This window comes from Triticum dicoccoides, chromosome 4A, assembly GCF_002162155.2.
Source record: "Triticum dicoccoides isolate Atlit2015 ecotype Zavitan chromosome 4A, WEW_v2.0, whole genome shotgun sequence".
NCBI lineage: Eukaryota > Viridiplantae > Streptophyta > Magnoliopsida > Poales > Poaceae > Triticum > Triticum dicoccoides.
The window spans coordinates 406,859,579-406,877,481 of record NC_041386.1 but is presented as its reverse complement, the minus strand read 5'-3'; positions in this window follow the sequence as shown (position 1 = coordinate 406,877,481).

Sequence of the window (17,903 nt, the reverse complement as noted above, 5' to 3'; positions counted from 1 at the left end):
CCCAGCTAAAAAAACTAGGGACTAGGGACTTTTTAGTTGGGACTAGAAAAAGTCCTAGGACTTATGAACCAAACAGTGCCTCAAGCACCTACGGAAGCGACTACCGCTTGCGTTTATCGCGTGTCAGGAGACGTTCCCGTCGACGACAAGGTGCCTATGGTCTAGTCACTTGTTGAAATCTCTAGAAAGGCAAATACTCATTTCTGGTTTACAGGGCTATACTAGCAAGCAATAGTGGGCTCCAAGGTTCAAAACTACCATGTTCGGGTTGCGCTTGGCTCTTCTCCTACTACTACTACTACTTCTACAGTATCGAATCCACTTCTGCATGTCCATCTACCGCGAGCGGGAGGGATAGCTTGTTGTAGTACTACTATAAGCAAAAGCCTATCCGCGTCTGTGAGCCACCGCGCACATGGGCGATGGAGAAGGCGAGTAGTAAAATCAAGCTTCTCCTTGTTATACAAGTTGACATACTCGCAGTGTACAATACTCCATTTGCTGCAACCTCTAACATACCCCACCACAAATTAAAATACATATTCCTGTCTTAACCAGATGGCCATGCAAACTACAATCACCAGGATGATAGGTAGGGCCAGGAGATTATTTTAATAAAAGAATGGAGCCGACCCCAACGATTTTAAAGCTTACATGCATGGTACACGCTATCGTAGACTACTCTACACATGAAACTGCCACACGAGCGTCCAGGCTGTGCTTGGCTGTTCGCCTCTTCAGGAAGTCGAACAATGATGGAGTACTACAGCAGTGGAGGAGTACTATAGTATACTTCTGTCCATTTGACACCGATTGAACTGCTGCATGTCCACTACGCGCGGGAGGGAGAGCGTGTAACGAACGAAAGCTTCTCCTATACCAGCCAGCCACCACGCTCATGGGCGAGGGAGGGACGCAGCTTCATTGACTTACTACTCCTGCCTTTGCGTCTATGACCGGTGGGCCCAACAGGAGGGTGCCCCACCTATCATGCAGCCAAAGGCAGGTATGGTTAAGGCGAGAGGGTGTTGTAGTAATCAAACTTCTCGGTCTTGTATGAGTTGACGCGGCACATCAAAGCAATTCACTCGATGTATTTCAATAATTCACATTTACCGATGCATTAATTACAACACATGCATGCATGCCGTGACTCTCCTTTTGATACTTTCACCTTGAAGTAGTATGAATATGTGAAGGTAAAGCTTTGTAATGCCCCGACCCTAATAAAGCGAGAGCTGCTTGTGCACAAGGAGGGCGGAATTCTGAGGAGGGCGAGATCATGCAGACAGAACAGGACCCAAGAATTCTGAGGAGGGCGGAATTCTGAGGATGGACCTAACCTTGATCCACTGCCCCTTGTGCCTTCGCCCCTTGAAGCCTCCAGTGTATAAGGTTTGAATACACCTCCTCCATTCGGCTGATCAAGCAAGGTGCAGGTTTCGTGATTGATGTGTTCTTCAATTGATTTGTGCAGGATAAGGGAGGGCACCTGGCCTGCGCGGACTGCCGCGTCGAGCGCCCCTAGAACCAGCGGCAGTGCCAGAAGTGTGAGCGTGGCGGTGGCTTCGACGTGCGGAATATGGCGGTGGACGCCGTCCTCTACTCGGTGAGGGTGGAGTGCCCGCACGAATGCTGTGGGCTCTACGTCACTTACCACAAGTTCGCCGATCAGCAGAGCATGTGTCCGCTCACGCCGTGCAAATGCCATGTGCCCGTCTGCGGCTATGAAGGCCTGCCGCCGGTGCTCTCCCACCACTTCAGCATCGTGCATCCATGCACGTGCACATGATCCAGTACGGTAAGGTGCTCCAGCTGCAAGTGCCACTTTCGGAGCCACGGCTCTTGCTGTTCGCGGAGGAGGACGGCTGCATGTTTTTCTTGGTCGGCGACATGCTCGACATCGGTGCGCCTATCGCCGTGTCAGTCATCTGCGTCAGAGCGGGGTCGTCCCCACTTCCGCACTACTAGCCAAGCTATGGGCGAACGACCCACCAGGGAGCCCAAAGGCAGGACCGACGCCGTCAAGGTGGAAATGGAGGTAACAAGCAGCAAGGATCCCGGTGACGTCGCCATGCATGAGCTAACCTTCATCACAGTTCCACCCAAGCTGCTGGCCGGGGCTAAGAGGGCGTCCCTCCACATTCAGATTGACAATCTCACGTCCTAAATGATTCTTCAGTCCTTCCTTTTATCTTAGTATTATGCTAATATAGGGGTTAGCTCGGTCTACTTTAGCTTAAGAGATGGTGGGCTTTGGTGGCGATGCAGCAATTACTTCGACATAAGATCGGCAGTTTATGTCTGTTGGATATAAAGATCCTTTGGGTAAGAAGTATAACTACTTATAAGAAGTAAGTATAACAACTTATATGCTTGTTTGTTCAGGAAGTGTTGCATACTTGTGCGAGTTGACGCGACACATCAAAGTAGTACTACTAGTGGTACTCCCTTCGATCCTAATTTCTCTGCGCATGAGGCTGGTCATAGTGGGAGTAACATAGGTAGTAAAATAGATGCCGCATAAGCAAAAATGATGAGGTGGCAAGTAATTAATGAGGAGAGAGGCAAATAGAGAGTGGGGAGTAACTTAGAATAGTGCTATGCATTTGACACTAGTCTAAGTTATTACCTTCATAATGCAAAGTAACATAATAGTAGGATCATAGATGGCTTCATTTATCTTGTCTTGGATAGTGCTATGTTATAGTAACATATTATGTTACCACATCTTATTAATTACTGGCCACATAAGCAGAATTTTCTTGAAAGTGCACAATGTTACTACTCCCTCCATCTAGGTGTAACTAAAGTCATCTTAGGTTGTGCACCGCGACCAAGGCGGAGGGAAAAAGAGAGAACTTAATGTCTTTTTGCTAATTAATAGCATTGCATGCAATGAACTAACCATTGCATGTCATGTTTGTTAGTCTCAAGTCATTAAAAGCATGCATGGCCCACATCTCCTATTGGTTGATACGTCATCAAACAAGAAACGAGAAGGGAGTTTATTACCGTGCCTTAGTGTTTTGGGTTTATTTCGTTTTCGTAAGGTGACTTACACACATAGATGGAGGGACTAGTTAAGTTACACCCACTATGACTAGGCTAATATGTTACCATCACATAGCGCTTTCCAATGCAAAATGAGTCAAGAAAGTAATAAATAAAGACATGTAGTACTATGTTATCACATATATGTCAATACCCACTATGAAGGTACTAGTAACATAGACTAGTAACTAGTCTATGTTACTCTCCACTATGACCAGCCAAAGTCGAGGCGTGGGTACCAACGAGGGCCTGGTTGTGTCTATACTTGGACAACTCACCCGACTGCATGCGCACCAGGTAGGCGAAACTCGTGTCGTGTTGGTGCCGTGTGCGGCCCGCACATTAACCAAAACCTCGCGCCTCCATCTTAGCCTCCGTATTTTAAACTTCTCAATCTCAAGGCCAAAGAGCAACGTGAAACCTATGATAGAGCCAATCAGATGGTTGAGAACAGTACAATTCATTGCTACAGATGCATGTGTGAGAGAGGACGAGTGCGTGTGTGCACCTCTTCTCTTCCTGTATAATGTACTAAAATAAGAGTACAAGTGTATGTGGGTGGCATCGACCTAGGGAGCAGTGATGGTGCGTGCGAGAAGTATCGAGAGATATGTGTAATGCATCTAAAAAAGACTAGTCTATAGCTCGCCACGAGGCTATTCCTGTCGAACGCCAAGCGTAAGATATGTATCCGACGGTGCCAGTTTTTGCATGTACACAACAGTAGAAAAAGAACTAGTACCATAGCATATGCTACACCACGGCCGAGAACACGTGCCCATGTTATGCCATCTGGGAATAGTGCCGCACTATGAAACTAGAACCGTCAATAAATTTTGAGCGCGTCTCGTCACGTTCCAAATTACTACTACTACCACGGTATATTTAATTGCAAACCTGATCACACCGATCACAACCTAAAAGGTTTCCCACTTAGGAGTGTATTAGTAGTACTCGGTTATAAATACTCCTATGCCAAGATGACTGCACATTCCTCCTCAACTCCTCATCCACAAAAAACAATCAAGTCAATCAAGCCATGGAGAGGAGAGCATGGAAGAGGAAGCACGAGAGATGTCCCGCCTCGCCGCGAAAGTAGCCGACATGTCCAGCCGCGCAGTAGTAGCAGCACAGAGGTCCCGCCGTGCCACCAAAGTAACACAGAGGTCCCGCCACACCGTCAATGTAGTAGACTGGTCCGGCCGCACCGCGGAAGTAGCAGAGATGTCCCGCCGCGCCGCCGAAGCAGCACGGAGGTCTCGCCGTGCCACGGCGGACTGGGAAAATTTCTCGCGGGCAGGCGAGGACTCCTATAGGCGCATGCATGCGATGGTCCATTGCCAGATGGATCAGATCTCCGACTGGGCGAGGTTGTAGGACGAGGCTGCCGGCATCATCCGGCAACTAGGGAGGGGAATGCGAAGCTCTGGGGCGAGCGCGACCTGTTGAGGGCGAAGATCGCCAGAAGGGCAAAGCAGGAGGAGGAGACTGCTGCCTTGTTGCAAAGGACGGGCGTTATCATCAAGAAACTTATGGACGAGAATGCTATCCTACACATCAAGCGCAATGGGCTGGTGGAGGAATCCATGGATGCTACCAAGCAGTGTATTAAGGACATGAAACTGATGAAAGAGATCATCGCCCACCGCGAGAACTAGTCTCCGCGACCTTCAGCGCATAAACAAAGTAGAGATTAGGGAGACATATCATTGTATGCGTCTTCCTTCTTCTTTTGCCCTTGTGTATTTCGGGCGTAGCCGCATGTGGCTTTTTTAATTATCTTCCTAATTATGTAAGATAATTATTATCCACTCTCGTCGTCCTTATATATATTCATCAGTCTTGCTATAAGTCGCAGTAGATGCTATATAGGTCCATCGAATATTACATCAAGATCAGTGCAAAATTTTCTTTTCAGATTTTCTTTTTTCCCTCTTAAATCTCAGTCAAGTGAGACATTGCCATGCCATTAAACAGAGGCCCTGACGCCATTAATGGAGACCTTGGGAGAGAGGTGGACGACTGATGGAGGTGAACGGGCTCTCCTCCCAATAAGCACGCGCAGGTGTCTGATCGCACGCCTCCCGTACTCAAATAGCTACCCTGCACGGTGCCTCATAGCTAATAAAAAAGGGGATGCATGGCGGCATGTAAATGGTAAATAGAACGCCCACGGTTTCAATAATATGTGTTCCATACTGGCTTTGTTGATTGTTAATGTGTGCGCCTTCGCAAATCTGACAGCAAAATTACCACAACATGTTGGTGCCATGTCATGACACCAAGCCAAGTTTCATGATTATCATGTGTGTGTCGGATTTATAGGAATTAAAAAACAAAGTTTCTCAATGTTTCTAGCCGAGCAATGACACCCAGATTTAGAATTTCATTCCCATTTCTTGCATGGGACCTAGAAATGTACCCGAGGACACACCTGTGATTTTTCAACTAGCTTTGGTGCACTGGAGCATGTGCTCGTATTTAAAATTTGAATTATGCACACAAAGGTGACACATTCCCTCTCAGAACCACGAGCCTTCTTGAGAGAATCTCCGGTTTGCAACAAACTTATACCAAAACTTATTCCAATTTTGCCAATTTTTTTACCACATCATGGTAGTAGCATAACATGACACCATGCCAAGTTTCATGATTTTCAGGCGTGTTCTGGATTTACAAGAATTTTAAAACCAAGCTTCTCAATGTTCTCGGCGGAACCATGATGCCCAGATGTTTGAATTTCATTCCCATTTTTTGCATGGGACCTAGAAATTCACCCGAGGACACACATGTGATTTTTCAACCAACTTTGGTGCACGTGAGCATGTGCTTGTAGTTCAAATTTTAATTATGCACATTAAATGACCAGAAACTCAATTAATGTATAAAAAATGCCAAACGAACCCAGATAATTCCAAAATTTAACAGGGCACTCATGTAGTTCTATGTTTCCTCTATAAAGAAACTCAAGGGGGGCAACGTATATTGTTTCACACTCAAAGGTGACACGTTCCCTCTCAGAACCATGAGCCTTCTTGAGAGAAGCTCCGGTTTGCAAGAAGCTTATAACAAAATTTGTTCCTATTTGGCCATTTTTTTACCAGGTCATGGTAGTACCATGACATGACACCAAGCCAAATTTCATGATTTTCAGGCGTGTTTTGGATGTACAAGAATTTTAAAACCAAGTTTATCAATGTTCTCGGCCGAGCCACGATGCCCAGATGTTTGAATTTCATTCCCATTTCTTGCATGGGACCTAGAAATTCACCCGAGGACACACATGTGATTTTTCAACAAACTTTGGTGCGTAGGAGCATGTGTTTGTAGTTCAAATTTGAATTACACACATTAAATGACCATAAACTCAATTAATGTATAAAAAAGGCAAAACGAACCCGGAATAATTCCAAAATTTAACAGGGCACTCATGTAGTTCTATGTTGCCTCTGCAAATAAACTCTAGGGGAAGCGTATATCATTTCACACTCAAAGGTGACATATTCCCTCTCAGAACCACGAGCCTTCTTGAGAGAAGCTCCGGTTTCTAAGAAGCTTATACGAAATCTTGTTCCAAATCGGCCCGAATTTTTACCACATCATGTTAGTGCCATGACATGACACCATGCCAAGTTTCCTGATATCTAGCCAAGTTTTTGATTTACATGAATTTAAAAACCAAGTTTATCAATGTTCTTGGTCGAGTCACGACGCCCAAATGTTTGAATTTCATTCCAATTTCTTGCATGGGACCTAGGAATTCACCCAAGGACACACATGTGATTTTTCAACCAACTTTGGTGTACCAGAACATGTGCTTGCAGTTCAAATTTGGATTATGCACATTAAATGTCCAGAAACTCAATTAATGTATAAAAAAGGCCGAACGAACCCAGAATAATTCCAATATTTAACAGGGCACTCATATAGTTCTATGCTGCCTCTGTAAAGAAAATCTTGGGGGAGGCAGTGTATATTGTTTCACACAGAAAGGTGACATGTTCCCTCTCGAAACGATGAGGCTTGTTGAGAGAATCTCTAGTTTTTTAAGAAGCTTATACCAAAACTTGTCCCAATTCATCCAAGAATTGTATACATTTGAAAACAGGGTTTAGATTATCCCGAACATCTCGCACCTAGAACAATGTACTCTGATTTGAATTCAAAAAAATGAATACAAATATTTGAATTGGAGATCGTATGTTACATGTAGTTTATAGTGAAATATGATTACTGTTGTATGCATGTTTTTTGTTATCAAGATAATATTTAAATGATTGTATAACCTGAAAACAATCGTATTCAAATAAGGAAAATTTATTCAAATTTAGTCCATATGGTAGATGGCAATATATATGTTCATAGGGTGGAGTAAAATGTTCATATATGATGGAAGATCCAAATGTAGGACTACATCCATAATGAATAGCAAGGTCACCTAATGATATATTCGAATTAAACATATCATGGATTCAAAAATTGAAATTCGAGATCATGGCATTTGTAATGATATAAAAAGGGACATGGCTCTTTTTTGGGTGGGAATTGATTTGTTTTTTGTTGTTGTTAAGGGAAGTGCGAATCGATTTGGTACTGTATAGGGTAATATTGTTCTCCCGATTTTTTTACATTTTTCTTGTAGTTTTTTCAATGACATTTATAGCAATATAGTAAAAGGGGACATGACTCTCTTGTGCCTTATATGAATTGTTTTTTTGTACATGTTAAGTTTCTTCTGCCAAACAAGGAATCTGCGCCTTGTTATCCTGAAATTTTAAGCTCGAGTATCTTTTGTCTCATCTGCTTTGAAACACCCACCTCTTCAACCCGCGTCGCACCTTGTTATCCCAAAATTTCGACGCGCGTGAAAACTCCCTCCTCATCCGAAATCGGTCCCGCAGCCCTGACATGTGAAATCCCCCTTCTACCCCTCATTCGGAAATGCCAGCTCGACATCGCGGTGTCAAAACCGGTGGGGGTACGCTGGTAACTTACCCTACATTTCGGACAAGCTCGTCCCTAAGCCATGACTCCCCCCTACCTTGCCCTTCACCCCCATTCGTACACCGAGGCCACCAAAACCCACGAAACACCACGCGCCTCGGTCGGCCTGCTGACCTCCGCCCAGCCAGAGACTCTTCCCCGACGACGTCGTCCACAGCAACAGCTCGCTGTCCCTCATGCACCGCACCGAATGAGGATCCGTCGTCGATCTCGTGGTCCCACCTGATCAGCCACCCCATCCTCCACCTTCAAGGAGCTGCCCGGACGTTCACCTCGTCTATCACGCCACCTCCATCGCCATAGCACCGTCTTGAACTGCCCCACCAGAACCGCAACACCCTCACCAATTCCTCCAAGGAAGCCGAGGCCAACTCGGCGCCACCAAGGAGATTCTGCACTCACCGCTTCATTTTATCTTTTATTCGATCTCACGGGGCTGGCGGTGCTCGATACCGAGCAGCCATGGCGGGTCTCCATCGACGGCGCCATCGCCGGCCACTTCATCCATGTTATTGCTTCCTCGGCGGCCACTTCATGTTGCTGCTCTGCTCTGCTATTGCTGTCGGTCGCGATGCTGCTCCGCTCTTGCTCTTGTTCGTGCTGCTACTGTGATCTTGATCTTGCTCGCGCTCTTGCTGCTGCACGATCTCTAGCATCTATAAGAGTTGTTGCTTTAGCACTCACTTGCGGTTCGGCTGCACGACATGCACTCTGCTAGTGTGTCGCCTGCTCAAGCGTCTGTTGATTTAGATCACTGCTTCTCTGCTACTAGTGCTCGAACGCCCTAAACATCTATTGCAATGCTCTTCTACTAGTTCAATCAGTTTTGACAGTAAAATTTAGTTTCGGCTTTAAAGTTTAGTTTCTCCTGTTAAGTTCTGAGTAAATAGTATTTACAGTATCTGTGGGAGCGGCCGTGGCACGGCTGATGCGTTTTACATCTAGAACTTTTTGGTGATGTATTTTACATCATCTATTGCATATGATATTAGAGTCCCACTTCAGATTAATGTTGTCTGTCTTGTCCTACTTCAGCCTCGATGTCGTACACCTCATCGGAGCTGCTCCAACGACGGAACCGTCCATCACAGCGGAGCAGTAACCTCGACTCCGTTTCTAGATGCCTCATATCTTCTTCCCCGCCTCCGACTGTCACACGAGCATCACCACCCTCCACATCCAACCCAATGATGCTGAGGTCGACAAGGCTATGCCAAAGAGGTTGTACACTCGTTGCATCACTTTGTTACTATGCATTCATGTCGATCCCTCAGGGAACCTTTGCTATGGAACTACTATGGTACTACTATTCGAGCATTTGGTTAGGAGTGGTGCAAAGCAAAACTGGTGGATTTTTTCCTTTGGTGTCTCTTTCAAAGAAAAATGGTAGGAATTTTAATATCCAGTTGGACGTCCTTTTCAAATTAATATGCATGAAGAACAGGACTAATTGCATTACTGTCATAAAAAGATTCTTATTTTTTTCATTTTCACGTGGATTGACTTCATTTGACCATGTTTCTTCACTCCAATTCATGTGAACTAAACACCAAGGTTCACAGAAATCCTATGTTTCCAAATGCTCTATTTTGCACGTGCATTCCTGTCATATTCCTGTGTTTTTCCTGTCCCTGAGTTTATAGAATCCTCCAATTCTAAGGAGCCCTTACAGATTTACTTCATTTTTGAGAGGCGTCAAAGAAAACTCTGTGTGTTATGTCCTGCTCCTATCGTGCTGTCATCCAACCCACCTGAGGTGCACCCTCGACAAAAGCGTTCACTACAGCAGAGATTCCTCAAGCAAACTTTCTTTCGCCGCCTCAGATCATCTTCCCCGTTACTGGCAGCCTTGCCAACTGCATTACCATCATCGACTGAGCAGATGAACCTGAGAACTACACAGTTCCGTAAGAGAGCTCACAGTCTTTCATGTTTGCTTACATTATACATCGGTTAATATTACCTTCTACTTTATCGTTTAAACTTGAGTTTTAAAATGCCCGTGGGTCTCATATCGAGGTAGCAACGAATAGTATCTATCTACTATCTTGTTCATCTGGGGTCTTCTATGTGGTTCATGTTGGGTGGGCAACAAACAGTAGATGATCCATTGTCTATCTTTTTAAACTGAAGCTATAATCTACCTGCTATCAGTAGTTTTGGATCTATCTAGTCGTTTGCTACCATCAGTCTTGATTTCTGCATGCACCCCTTAGGCCTTACAAAATCTAACTAATTTTTTATTATGCATGTCAGTTATTGTACACAATTGTACTAAACATGTAGAGAAAAAGAGAAGACCATTGCGTGGGAATAGAATGTCATGCAGACGCCGCTCCATGGTGGGCGAAGTGCCCCCCTCCCGCCATTCCAGATTGTATTCCAAAAGAAGATAACTGTTCAGATGGGGATTCAGAGGGAGTCGACCACCTGAGGTATTTTATCTAACCTGGCATGCTGACATTAGTCATATCATGCATATGGCGCCTCGCATTGCTTACATTATTCTTCTTATATGTCATCAGCTTAGTTTAGATTTGCTTTGTGTGAATGCCACCTATTTGGTTTCTATATCATACTTCCACCGTTCCTAAATATTTGGCTTTTAAGAGATTTCAACAAGTGACTACATACGGAGCAAAATGAGTGAATCTACACTCTAAAATATGTCTATATACGTCCGTATGTAGTAGTCCATTTGAAATCTCTAAAAAGACAAATATTTAGGAAGGAAGGGAGGATATGGGAATTATGCAATGCCATGTTTTTCAGCCAGTTATCATATATGTGAATTATGCACCGCCATGTAGCCAGACATCATATATGTGAATTATCTCATGCCATATTTTTTTATTACGTATTCCATTTGCCGAAAAATTGTGTATATTAAACTACTCTTCATGTGTATCAGCCATTTGAGACGGTTATGGAAAAATCAGGAGTGAAAAGAAGGTCTTCGGAGCAGAAAATGGTACCTGTTGAAGCATATATCTCGATGGTTACAGGGAGCTCCTCAGAGGAGGATACAGAGACAGATGACCAGTCATATATCCCACCTGAGGTGTATGCTCTAAGTTGCAATGTTTATATTTCTCATATCATGCATACGGTGTCTTGCATTGCTTAGTTTAGACATCATATGCACAATATTGAATTCCATCTGCTTAGTTTAGAGATCATACACGCGAGTGCTAGCTGCTTAGTATATGAATCAATTTTGTCAATTATATCATAACATCTTCTATACTTAGACAACATTTATGTGAATTATTTCATCCCAACCTATTTTACAAAGACATCATATAGTTTTGTCATGTCATCATGTTTAGATACTCAACATATGTTGAATTATGCCATTATATCATGTTAAGTTATCCACCATATATCTGAAACTGTGTCATGCTATCTTGTTTAGTTAGGCATCATATATGTGAAATTGTGTCATGTTGTCCTGTTTGCTTAGACAACATATATGTGAATCACCACATTTGTCTATCATATAATGTCTGTATGTTCAATTTCTTTTCTTGTTTATCAGCCATTTGAATTGGACGGCGTGATGACAGTATCTAAGGGAGCAAAAACCCGTTCTTCACAAAAGACAGTGCTACCCGTCGATGCAGACAGAACCATGGTTGTACTGGCCCACAAACTTGCCCCACCACACGTAATCGAGACTCTTCCAGATTGCACACTTAGACCATTGGGCAGAGAACCAGCTACAACCCATCTAACCCCAACCCCAGCGGATAGTAACCCACTTCTAGTTGACAAAGCACCATGTCCACCACAGAGTACCCCCAAACGAGCAATTTGTAAAGCAACTGCAGTGCCCAAAGCACGAAGACCACCATAGCAAACCCAAACTCCACATTTAAAGTAGAAGTGCAACTGTTCTCAGGTCAGATTCCATATCTATGGCCCATACTCCTTTGATGTTGCATCACTGTATTTACTCATACCGACTACTTTTGAATATGAAGGATCCAATTGAAACTCCAATGGCGCAACACGTATGTTTTAAACCTATTTCTTTAATTGGATTGTTGTTCTAACTTCTTGCTCTATGTTGATTTCAGTTTCAGTTGTATAAACAGTTATGTTCTCATGTGATGCACATTACAAGTGTTTCCAATGCTGTGTAGTTTCTCACACTTATATTCTGTCTATGCTGCTGTGTCTTCAAAATATATGAGTTGAATTGTGTCTCTATCTTGATTTGGCAACATAAACTAGAATGATATGGACAATACAGTGATCATAGTACATAGATATATGTTTGTTTCATGCTGTTATCCCGTCCACCTTACTACTGAATCGATTTACCAAAATGAGTTTGGTATAATACATGCTGAACTTGTGATGTGTCTGCTTGTTTCTCTTGTAGTATGCAAACAGAATATTGGAGAAGAGCACCGCACTATGCAATGGTAGAGAAACTATTGTAGATAAGGTTCAAGATAGTGAGACAACCTGGTTGGTCTCCATGAAAGGTGATAAAAACGATCTTGTAGACAGTGAGAAAACCCCACAGTCCTGCGTTGACGTAGTGTTTGACTTACTGGCCAGTACTGCTAGCACAAGCTCTTCGACCTCGCTGCCTGAATCACTTCGGCTCCTTCATTCTCAGCTACAAGCTGAAAGGCATCAGTCAGATGTGCTGCGGCAAGAAGACGAAAGACTGAGGAAGTCCCTGCAGAATTCAGAAGCATACTTTCTTGTGCAACAACACGCGCTGGAGGATTTAAGCGCCAAACAAGAGAAAGTTAATCAGCTTTCTAAGCATCTTGCCAGCATTATGGGTACCCAGGATATTTGTTCTCGAGCTCGTCTGAAGTTGTTTCAGTTCTGGACTTGTTTTGCTGTGGCGTTTATTTGCACTTGTTACCAACTTTGACGACCAGTGTATGTGATATGCTGCTTTGTTCCCTATATTTGCACTGGTAGTGAACTTTGATGCCCAGTGGATGTAATATGTGTAATAGTCGTGATAGCCTAGCGTAAGTTGCTTGCTTATTTAGTTCCTTGTTGTCTTATTTATTTGTTTGCTTGTAGTTAATGCAATTCTTTTTCCGCGGTTTGCTAGTGGCCACAATAACCTATTTTTAAAAACTGGGCCACAATAACCACGGGCTACATATTTACTGTAGTTACCATGGGCCTCCTACAGGTCATAGAAACAATGGTCCTTCTACAGGCCGTAGAAACAATGGGCCTTCTACGGGCTGTAGCATTAATGGGCCTTCTACGTGCCATATGATCGATAGGCCAAACATGGGCCAATAACAGACCACATTATGGGCCGTAAATGTGCTAGATTTGGAATCGTCCGTTCATCGGCCGACAATAACGGACAATCATTAATCGGTCGTATTGGACAACGCTATGAAAACGGCCCAACGGATTAACGGGCTGCAAATGGGTAGGCTGTAACCGCGGGCTGAATTTGGCGCACTAGCAGAAAAGGCCAATAACGGGCCGCAAGTAACCGAATACTGGAAATGAGCCCAAGAATAAATGGGCGTCGAGAAGGCCGAAAGATAACATGGGTTGGAAACGGCCCAAATTAATAATGGGCCATTAATGGGTATAAAGGGGTACACAGTTCATTGCGGGCCAGATTCACCACGGGCCATTAGTGGGCCAAGAGTTACAAATGGCCTCGTATGGGCTGAAAGACATCATGGGCCATACATGGGCCGAAAGTTACAATAGGCTGGAATCATATTGGATAGCCCAGATGAAGCTATTGGGCTTAATTCCGATAAGCCGTAACGGGCCGTGAGTTAGCGGGCCGTAAATGGGCTATATAGGAACATGCTTTCTGTCGGCAGGCCCGTTACCTTTTGACCAAGTCAAACGGGCCAGCCTTTTCACCAGAATGGGCCTCTATTGGGCCGTGCAACATGTTGATGTATCATAGGCGCCTCCTGTCCAATGAATGGATGACATCTGTCCCAACGGTGAGCCAACACGTGGTTCCTCCAGCCAATGAGAATTTTACACGTGGAAAATCCTCATTGGTCCGGGCTGTTAGCGGGTTATTGGATCCAAAACCGGACCCGATAGCTTAACAGCATCCCGTTACGGTGGATGCCATGTGTCAGTCACCCTTGACGAAAGCACTTCCATGACGTGCGATTTATCGTCATGGAGGTGCACAATTCCATGATGTTAATTTGATAATGTCATGGAACACTTCTACGACAGCACAGGTATGATAGAAAATGTGACCTACTATGACAAACACGTATCATCACGGAATTGTATTTTTTTGTGAAAGTTATGGCAAGATATTTGGACAAGCAGATCTAAGTAACAAAATATATGTAAAGCTAATTCAGCAAACAGATTGGAGTGCTAAATTATGGTAGGCTATTTCAGCAGTCAATGAGGCCGAGCACAGAGCCATCAATGGCCATCTCAGCAACAAAGATCGGGTATAAAATGTTGTCGAGCTATTTCACCTAACAGATTGGCTACTAGACCATGGCAATCTACTTCACAATAAACATATGGCAGGATATTCTAGCAACTAATCGGGCGTGGCATGCCATCTCAGCAAAGCGAAATGAGTGCAAAACAGGGCAAGGAAGCTTCTTCAGCAGAGCATATTGACTATAAACTCTTTTGGCAAATAGTGAGATCAAAAATGTCTATCAGCTAACATTCAGTGCTACTCCGACATGCATGGAGCCTCAGTCTAGAATGCGCGTTCCGTGGGAGAAGCTGACCACCATGCATCTCCACAAGAACGGTGCCAGCAGTGGCGGCGCGGCTAGAGGACGACAGTCTACGAGAGCATACTTTGGGAGCGAGAGGATCGATGTGCATCCAATCGACAAACCACGATGCCGACGTATCGGCACGGCGGGGAGGGCAGCTTTGGTAGAGTGAATGGATTGGAGGGAGCCAGAGGGAGGGGTTTGGGGAATATTATCGGCTAGTTGGACGAAGGCCAGTTGAATTTGGGATTTGGGGGGAATATTCGCACAGTGGGAGGGCGAGTTTGGCGCATGGTCAATTTCTCCAAATGCGGGCCCACGTGTCAGTGAAGAGGCACGCCGATGCGCGTTCCGTTTGTGTGAGTTGTGTGCAGGACCGACCATGTGAGTGGTGCAATGCAACCGCGACAGGCGTGCTGTGAGTTGTCTTGGAAAACTGTAGCGCCCAAGAAGCGATTCTATCCCAATCACATGATGAACTCATGATCGGGGCACAATCGCATTTCGAGCGCCTAGCAAGGTGGGTATCATTACAACATACCATGTACTAAATAGATGAGAATAGAAGATAAAGGCTTACACTCGCCACAAGTTACCATATACATACAACAATACATAGCAACCATCATACAGAAGAGCAGGATCCGACTATGGATGAAGTCAAATGAAAAAGAAGAACGACATCCACCCTGCTAATCCCAGTTTCCCTGACCCGGAACCTAAACCCTTGATCGAAGAAGAAGAACTCCAAAAGCAAACAAGCATCACTCTCACGTCAGATCATCGCATTACCTATACCTACAACTATTGTTGTAGTAATCTACGAGCCATAAGGAATTAGCAACCCCATTACCATGGGTATAAAGACTAACAATGCTTAATATGTAGGAAAGGATAAGTGGTGAGGTTGCAGCAAGCGACTAAGCATTGTATGGTGGCTAACTTACGAGTACAAGAATAAGATGAGAAACTACGCAACGGTTGCAAACTAGTAATGATCAAGAAGCGATCCTAAACTACTTACGTTCAAACATAACCAAACCGTGTTCTCTTCTCGAACTTCCCCGAAAAGAGATAGTCACGGTTACGCATGCGGTTGGTGTATTTCAATTGAGTTTACTTCAAGTTCGCTACAACTGGATATTCACAAATTCCCATCTGCCACATAACCGCGGGCATGACTCTGGAAAGTTTAAACCCAACAGGGGTGTCCGAACATAGCCCATGACAAGCTCACGATCCGCGGAGACAATCCTCCATCGTGGGACATCCGATCAGACTCGGGATCCCGGTAAACAAGACATTTCGACATGGTAAAACAAAACTAGCAAGACCTCCCGACATGCCGACACCCTGATAGTAGCCGCGCGTATCTCGTCTCAGGCCACGATCGAATTGTCCAAACTTCTGGTAGGTCAATCACAGAGTTGCCCCTGGAGGCCACCGGCGGCTAAAAGGTTTGGATCAACACCCATGAGGAGCACTGACCCGGGGGGTTGATTAAGAGACCTCGGGTGCTAGCCGGTCCCCATGCAAGTTTTAATTGTTATTAGGCAAATTGTAAAACCAAGGTTGGCCCTTGTTGGAAGAGTTTTATTCAAAGCGAACTGTCAAGAGGGGCCCATAAACCCTCACCGTGTTAGGGACGCAAAATCAAGGAACATAACACCGGTATGACGGAAACTAAGGCGGCAAGAGTGGAACAAAAGAACAGGCAAAATGCCGAGCCTTCTACCCATTACCAAATATATATGTGCATTAATTAAATAAGAGATATTGTGATATCCCATGATATCCATGTCCCAACATGGAATAACCTACAACTGCACCTGCAACTAGCAACGCTATAAGAGCGACTGAGCAAAGCGGTAACATAGCCAGACAAAGGTTTGCCAGGACGGTGGAAAAGGTTAGAGGCTAAAATTGCAATTTGGGAGGCTTGTTAAACAAGTGGTAGGTAGCACGACATAGCGATAGCATCGAGACAACTAGCATAGCAAAGATAATAGTGAGATCCAAGGTGACGGTCATCTTGCCTAAAATCCCGCTAGGAAGAAGACCGAATCCATGAAGTAGTCGAACGGATCCTCACAATCACAACGAAACTGGGAACTATCAAGAAGAAGCAACACCGGAAAGAAGAAAACAACATGGTAAACAACCATCACATAAACATGGCATGATGCACAACCAAGTATGATGCATGTCCTGTTTAATGAGGCGTGGCATGGCAAAGTGAAACAAACAATACTACAAATTAAGTGGATTTCAATATGCAACGAGTTGCATATCGAAGAAACGTCACATCTAATTATTTAGTTCTCTCCCGTTTATGTTACTCAACAATACTAAATGTTGGTTAACATGGCACGAGGTTAAGCATATGTAAACTACGCATTTAGGCAAGTTTAAATGAGGCCAGAAACATCAAACAATAATTCTGGAAAATCCCCATATGCATCTTTGAATGTGGTACTGTTCTAATCTAAACACAATTTTATTGTTGTTAAACAGGAAAGTAAAGTGCCCCACATTAATCTATGCATTTTTTGTTAGGGAATGCAGTAATTTCAAAAAAATTCCTACGCACACGCAAGATCTATCAAGGTGATGCATAGCAACGAGAGGGGAAGAGTGTTGTACATGTACCCTCGTAGACCTTAATCGAAAGCGTTATGACAACGTGGTTGATGTAGTCGTACATCTTCATGATCCGTCCGATCCTAGTACTGAAAGTACGACACATTCGCGATGTGCACACGTTCGGCTCGGTGACGTCCCACGAACTCTCGATATAGCTGAGTGTCAAGGAAGAGCTTCGTCAGCATGATGGCGTGATGATGGTGATGATGAAGCTACCGGCACAGGGCTTCGCCTAAGCACTACGACGATATGACCGAGGTGGATTATGGTGGAGGGGGGCACCGCACACTTGTGTGTTCTAGGGTGCCCCTGCCCCCATATATAAAGGAGCAAGGGGGAGGCCGGCCGGCCATGGGGTGCACTAAGGAGAGGGAGGAGTGCTCCTCCTAGTAGGAGTAGGACTTCGCCTTTCCTAGTCCAACTAGGAAGAAGGAGGGGAAAGGAAAGAGAGGGAGAGGGGGAGGGAAAGATGGGGCG